Source organism: Nicotiana sylvestris, chromosome 6 (genome assembly GCF_000393655.2).
Source record: "Nicotiana sylvestris chromosome 6, ASM39365v2, whole genome shotgun sequence".
In the NCBI taxonomy this organism is placed as follows: domain Eukaryota; kingdom Viridiplantae; phylum Streptophyta; class Magnoliopsida; order Solanales; family Solanaceae; genus Nicotiana; species Nicotiana sylvestris.
Window position 1 is genome coordinate 161,416,359 of NC_091062.1, and position 8,423 is coordinate 161,424,781.

The window sequence follows — 8,423 nt, forward strand, 5'->3', positions numbered from 1 at the left end:
TTTATAGCAAGAGGCAATATGTCATGTTCTTAACAATTTTACAATTAGCCATTTACATTTCAAATATTTAGCCGGTCAAGTCATGGATAAGATTTCACATAGTTATCATGTGCACACTATGCCAAGGTCGACAGCCCGATCCAATAGAAAATAAACTGTGCACTGCCAGAGGGTCGAATGGCGCGAACCATAGATGCATCTATTTATACTGAGGTGATCGGCCCGATCCACAAATATCAAATAATATCAAGGAAACACACGAAGGCGTATTTATATTCAAATAAATTCATACAGGGGTTCAACAAGTATATATGCTCACTTATATCCCTTTCCAAGCCTCTAGCATATCCTAAGTGATCACATTAGCAAGAAAATATAGAGATTTCACAAATATAGCATGATGTGGGTCCTAGGCTACCCGGACAATTAACATCATAGTAGTTACGCACGGACTCTCGTCACCTTGTGCGTACGTAGCCCCCGCATTTAGTAGCAAATTACTCAATTATTATATCTTTGGGGACAATTCCCTCTTACAAGGTTAGAAAGGAGACTTACCTCGCTCCAAAGTGCACTTCCAATACCAAGAACGGGTCCAAGCCCTCAATCCAGAGCCGAACGATCCCAAACTAGTTAAATGAGGTAGGAACTAGTCAATATAGACTCACAAGATCGTATTCTAGCTATTTAAGCAATTTTTCAACCCTTAACACAAGTTTTCTAAAATCCAACCTCGGGCCCACATGCCCGGATTCCGAAATATTTCGAAAGAAGTTGATTTCTATAACCTAAGGATCAATAATATACGATTTCTAATTTATTCCATAACAAATTTCATGGTTAAATCTAACTTTTATTAAAACCCTAGGTTTTTGCTCTAACCCCGTAATTTCACCTTAATACTAGTGTTTAATCTACCTAAGACATAAATATTAAACTAGAAATAGGTAGAACACGCTTACCTCAAGATGCTAGGTGAAGGTCTTCTCTTAAAGCTCTAAAATCGCCCAATGGAGGAGTGAAATATGGCAAAAATGGACTTAGAACCCGTAATAAATGATCTCATTGCCTCAGCGATTTCCGCATCTGCGGTCCCGCATCTGCAAGAAAAGGACCGCATCTGCGAGAAAAGGACCGCATCTGCGAAATGGGCAAAAAGGGCTAGGATTGCTTCTGCGGTCTTGGGGCCGCTTCTGCAGGTCGAGGGCCGCTTCTGCGGTTTGGCCTGGCCTTCCCTGGACCGCATCTGCGATAGATGGACTGCATCTGTGGTTCACCAATCGCAGGTGCGGTTATGACAGAAGCAGCAGCTTCAACACTTTTCAAAAAATTTTCACTTCACTCGAGCCTCGTCCGATTGACGCTCGGTGCTCCCGGGCCTCGTCTGAACATATCGACAAGTCTGAAATCACGAAACGGAACTACTCGAACCTTCAGAACACCCAAAACAACGCTAAATCTAAGAATCACTCCCTAAAACCAAAGGAATCAAACTTATGAACTTCAAGTTCTTAGTTTTCCTCCAACGGGCCCAAACGCCCTTAAACTACTCGGATTGACACCAAATTTTGCATGTAGGTCTTAAATGATATATTGGACCTGTATCGGGCTTAGAAACCAACACACGAGCCCGATACATACGAAATCAATCATTAATTAGTTTCTTTAAATCCTTAAAATTTCAGATTAACAATTTCTTATAAAAAATCATTCCTCTGGCTAAGGACCTCAGAATTCGATTTCGGGCATACGCCCAGGTCCCATATTTTCCTACGGACCCTCCAGGATTGTGAAATTATGAATCCGGTTCCGTTTGCTTAAAATGTTGACCCAAGTCAACTTAGCCTTTTTAAGAAAACCCTAAGGAACCAAATGGGCATATTTTCACTCCAAACTCTTCCAAATCCCGAACCAACCGTCCCCGCAAGTCGTAAATTAGCTAAAGCAAGCGCAGGAAGTCTTATTTAAAGGAACGGGGTTCAAAAAGACAAAACAACCAGTCGGGTCATTACAAAAGAAGTAGCGATGAGGGGTCAACATCGACACTTACTAGTGGTCCAATGAATCAAATATCGTATAAAGTAAACAGATGTGAGGCAGAGTAAATAAATAAAATAAATAAGTATAAATACGTGGTACGATCCTCCTCTCAATAATAAACTCGATCTCTCAATTAGTAGTTACCTCCTCAACCGAAGTATATAAAATGGACCTCACCAGATAGGCCGTCATAAGTCAAATCAGGAAAACTCACAGATAGACTGGCTTCTTGTCAGATATTATGCACGATTCCATAAGAGTATTTTTATAGAAACGTCGAGGCATACGACCCGATCCCATCATACTGTATGCACTACCGAGGGTCGAACGGCACGAACCATAGATGCATTTATTATACTGCAAGGTGAACGACCCACTCCCATGAGAGTGTGGTACATAATCTTGCCGAGGCGAATGGCCCAATCCCATTAGAATAAGAAGCTTTAATGGGTCCTTGACCCCACTCATGAATAAACGTGTGAGTTATGAGTTTTAAGGAAAAACTTTTCGATAAACACACATAGCGTGGGAGAAATTCGTAAGAGGAGCACAATTATTCCGCTGCTAATCACGAAGCTCGTCAAATCCCTACAATGCAAGTCTATCACTCTATGCAAGTCTAATTCAAATTGTAACGTACAATAAAGGAATTAAATAGGCAAGAGACAACTCAAACAATACCGTTATAGCATGGCAGGAACCTAAGTCTACCCGGATATAACATGAATCTAGCTACGTATGGACTCTCGTCACCTCGTGCGTACGTAGCCCCCCCCAACAAGTAGTATATATCAATTATATCACCTAGTAGTTTCCTTCCACATGGTTAGACATGAGACTTACCTCGCTCCGAAGTTTCATAACCGGCTCCAAAGCCTCTCTAACACCTCAGACTGATGCTCGCCAATCTAAAACTAGTCAAACAATGTGCAAACCAATAAAAATTTACTCTAATACCCATAATTAATCAACTTAAATAATTTCCACTCCGCTCACAAAGTCAATAAGGTCAACCCTTAGGCCCACGTGCCTTGATTTCCAAAATTTTCGAAGATAAGCATTACCCATAATATTACAAACTCAAATATATAATTTATTCCCAATCCCATATCCAATTTCGTGGTCAAATTCCAAAAATATCGATTTCCATATTTTCTTCAAAATCCTACAATTTCCACCAAATTTTCATATTCCAACCCATGAATAATTCATGTATTTAACTCACAATGAGATGAAATCACTTACCCCATAATAGATGATGAAGATGGCACTCCAAAATTGCTCCAAAGTGGGCTCCTCATGGAAGAAATGAAGTAAAATGAGCCTAAACCCCCGATTTTAAAAGAACACTGCCCAGTTCGACCATCACACTTTCGGCCACTTGACCGCATATGCGATCTCGCAGTTGCGGCCAAAACCTTGCATCTGCGCATCCCCTCTACCCAGCACAACTCCGCACCTGCAATGCCAAACACGGCCTTGCGTTCTCGCACATGCGGAGACCTTTCGCTTCTGTGACTCCAGCTGCCCAGCTCGCATTCCGCTTCTGCGGAGCATTCTTTGCATTTGCAGGCTCGCAGATGTGAAAACATCCTCGCATCTGCGGGCATCCCAGCTTAGTCCAAGTGTCGCTTCTGCGACCACAACGCCGCACCTGCGGCCCTTTCCATGCAGGTGCGATTGCACCAGATATCAGCTGCCCAACACTTCTTCCAAGTCCAAACATGATCCATTGATCACTCAGAATCTACCCGAGGCCCCCAGGACCTCAACCAAATATACCAACACATCCCAAATCATGACACAGACTTAGTCGAAGCCTCAAACCACGTCAAACAACATCAAATTTACGAATTGACGATTGGTACCTTTCTTTAAACTTTCAAACATTCAAACTTCGCCGAATGCGTCCAAATTACACTTAAACATTCCAGAATGATACCAAACTTTACGTACAAGTCATAAATCACGATACGAACCTATTTCAAGGCTCAAAACCCCAAACGGATTTCGATAACATCAAAATCCACTTCCAACCAAACTTATGAAATTCTTAAACCTTCAAAAATGCCAAACTTCCATCATAAGCGCCGAAATGCGTCCGGACCATCCGATACTCAATCCAAACATACGCCCAAGTCAAAAATCACCATACGAACCTATTGGAACCTTCAAATTCCGATTCCGATGTCGTTTACTCAAAAGTCACACCATAATCAATTCTTCTAACTTAAAGCTTCCGAATTTAGAATTTTCCATTCGAATCAACTCTGAACTTCCCGAAATTCAAATCTGACCACACGTACAAGTCATAATACATGAAGTAAAACTATTCAAGGCCTCGAACCGTTGAACGACGTGCTAGAACTCAAAACGACCGGTCGGGTCGTCACATAATATTAGGTAATAAAAATAATAACAATTTGGCCTTTATAAACAATATTCGTATAATTTTTTAAAATTGTATATTTTTTGATAAGGGTACATGCACAAAGTGCGTACCTAAAATTAGATTATTATGAAAGTAGGATGTCTAAAGCAAAATGTTGATAGACCAAAATGCATACACATATAAAGTTTGAATAATCTTTTTACCTTTTAGCCAAATACTCATTTTATAATATTTATGTACAAAAATATACTACTAGATACAAACCATCACTAAACTTTTCTAACTTATAATGAAAAGCAAAATGTTGATAGACCAACAATCGTGATAGAAGAATTTTTGTGATTTTTTTGTTTTTAATATTTCGTAATAGAGACAACAAAAAATTGGTCTTCAATTTTTTTTGAATGAGTAAATATCGTTCGCCTTTTTTATTCTTTAAAAATAATTTTTACATTAGTCAATAGTCATTTAATTATATTTCTAATATTTAGGAATATTAAATCAAGTAAAGTTTGTGTGTTAAATCTTTTCTTATTTAAATTATTTAGAAAGTTTTACTATTTAAATATTTTGTATAAATTCTTGACTTATTTAATTGTGCAACATGAGTAATTTTATAAACAAAAAAAGTATTCTAAAATCGTGTCGCTTTCAGTCTTGTCATGTTAAAGAATATATATCAATCAAATAACAAATAAGACATTGTTTAGTGTCAAAAGGAAGTTTTCTTTCTGTAGATGCTTGAGCACTTTAACATGGTCTTGATCCATGATCTTGAGATTTACAGCTTGTTTGGATGGTTGTTACACGTCGTTTCATATTGTATCGTATCATATCGTATTGTATTGTATCATTTGATGAATATAATGTTTGGATATATCGTATCGTTTGCTATTATTTCATGATATCACGCACCAGCAATAAAGAATTAACTAGCAATATTATAAAGAAAAATTATGATACGGGGTAAATTTATTATATAAAAAGGTAGGGTAAATAATAAAATAAAATTATTTAATAATAATAAAGGGTGAGATAAGAGAAAAAGACAAGATAACGATGCAACCACACCAAATCGGTCGTTACATAAAATGACACATTTCGTCGTTATGTAATGACGAACTTAACGATACGATACAATAAAATTTAATTAACAACCAAAACAAACATCGTATTTAAAGTAACAACACGATAAAATACAATATGTAACAACCATCCAAATTTGTAATATTCTAAATTGCAGCAAATTTAAACTACTCTGAAATTCATAAATTGTTTCCTATAATAATAATATTTTAAGATTAATACACTCAAAGCTTATCATATTAACTTAGACTCTAAATAAATAAAATACTCAACGATTAAATAATGAATATAATACAATGTTTAAAAATTTATTATAAATATAATTTTACTTAAAATGAAAGATATCATAATTACGTTATATAGTTCAAATAAGGCAAAAATTTATATTAGGTAAATTTTTGATTGATTTTAAATTTCTAAAACTTAGAAGTTCTACATGGTTCAGACTAGGAAATTATTTAATAAAAAATTTAATTAAATTCAAGTTCTTAATATTAAAAAAATAAGTGACTGATAATTTCATAGTGAAATTTATTTCTAAAAAGAAAAAACTTGATCAATATTTCGCGCATGGAATTAGTGCTTTTATAATAGTATATATAGATTATAGATTTATAACTGGTTATATACAGAGTTAAAACCAAATTTTTTATATAATTTAATTATCTTAGTAAATAAAAACTAAAAATAAAGAAAGTTTTGTGAAACATTATGTTTGATTATTTATATATAATAACATGTCCATAACTCTTTAATCAAATGCTTCTTCTAGAAAGTTTGTGTGCCAAAATGTAAATAAATATTCTAATAAATTCTATAATTAGAATAAATTATTTTAATATCTACAATTATTATACCGTTTATCTCAACATCAAATTTTAAAAATAATTCCGATACCAAATAATTATACGTAAAATATACATAGTTCAATACTATTTATATAATATTTTAAAGTTTTTATACTTATTGAGATGACCCTAAGACTAGTCTATATTATTATAAAAATATGAATACGATGTCGGTTTACAAAAATAACCTTAGAATATTAAGCATAATAACTCATAAAAAAAAAATATAATCGGAATTCTAGATATTAGTCTTATAATCCTATTAGTTTTAGGACATAATACTACACATTATAAATTCTATATGATTACCTTTAAGAATCCTCTTAGTATAATTACGTTCGGGCATAGACATATAATACGACATGTTGTACTTACATCTCAACATCTTTTATGTTTTGTTTAATAATTTAAGTACAAAAAAATCTAAAAGGAGCGTGTATATAGTAAGCTTCAAACAATTCTGGGACTTACATGTCGTTTATAAAAAAAGGAACTTCCGAATAGTATTTTAAAAAATTTATTTTAGCGACAAAACGACTAAAATGTCAAGTTTAAAGTGGTAATATATTCATACTTCACTTCAAAGTCCTTAATAATAAGTTATTTCTAATTTAATTAGTGATAGGCTACAACCTTTTGCCATTGTTCAAAATTGTACGCACCAAAAAAAATTGAGGCCATTAGCAAACGGTTTCATTCTAGAATTTTAATTGCAATTGATTTTAAAGTCCTAATATGGTAAAGTTTTAACTTTGACAATTTTATCCAACATAGGATTATTCATTGGAAAATATATATAGATAGATATAGATAGATAAATTATTTTCGGGGTAGAGACATATTTTTAGTTATGTAATCCTATTACTTTTAGGATATACTTCTTAATCCTATTACTAATTTAATTTGAAAATGTATATATTACTAATTTAATTTGAGAATATATTATATTGTACAAATTCATTTAGAAAAAGAAGAGCATGTATTATTATAAAAGCAATAATACAATATTAATAGACCAAAATAACCATAAAATATTAAATGAAAGAACTCATAGGAAAAGGACATAACTGCAATAACCTATTTTTTGAACTACAATATCTTCTACGCTAATTTTTAATATTTAAGATTTTAAAATTAATCAAATTCTATTTATTAAATTCTTATTATAAATATGCAGGAAGGTTTAATAAAATCAATTTCATAAAAATCCTCCGTATTGGCAATACAAAATATTAAATGGACTGCATAAAGAGTTAAAATTGAGAAAAAATACCCCCACAATAATATATTTTTATATTATATTTAAACTATATTCCTATTCAAATAGTAATATTTTTTTATCAATTTTTCGCGTAATATCAAAAAATATCCAATTATTAAACAACAACTAAGATAATATTTAAGAATATAAATATGTGAGAAAGAGGGGAAAAAATAGTTGGTAAGTGTCAATACCACTAATGATTCTACAAACATAAAGATCTAAACGCGAAATGTCAGATCACTCTTTTAGCCAATTGAAAATAAAATTTATGGTGGATAAAATTATAATTAAGATTAAATATTCAAAATCAGAGGTGTACTAATATTAAGATCTGAATCAACATAGAATAAAATATTTTTATATTAAAACCAAATAATTAGATCTTTTAATTAATTATTTAGCAAGAGAACCCGATTCAATTATTTTTTAAATTCATGAGTAAAATTCTTCTTTGAGTTTAAATTTTTTTTAGGGTACATAAATTTATTCCATAAAAAGAGCATTACAACATAAATTTAAGAGGTTAGTATATTATTAAGAATCAAAATATTATACAAGTGTATGAGGAAACATAATCAAAACTAAATCTTAAACAAGTACAAGTTTTTAAGACTATATTATAAAGAGTCGACTCTGGTATAACATGATTATTCTTTGTACATGCTTCTGGCGGAATCGAAATAATATTTCTATGTCATGCATTACTTGCAAATATCATATCAAAAGACATGACACTTTTAACAATAATAGCAAGTGATGTACCAATAACGATTTTATTGCGAGGCCACCCACT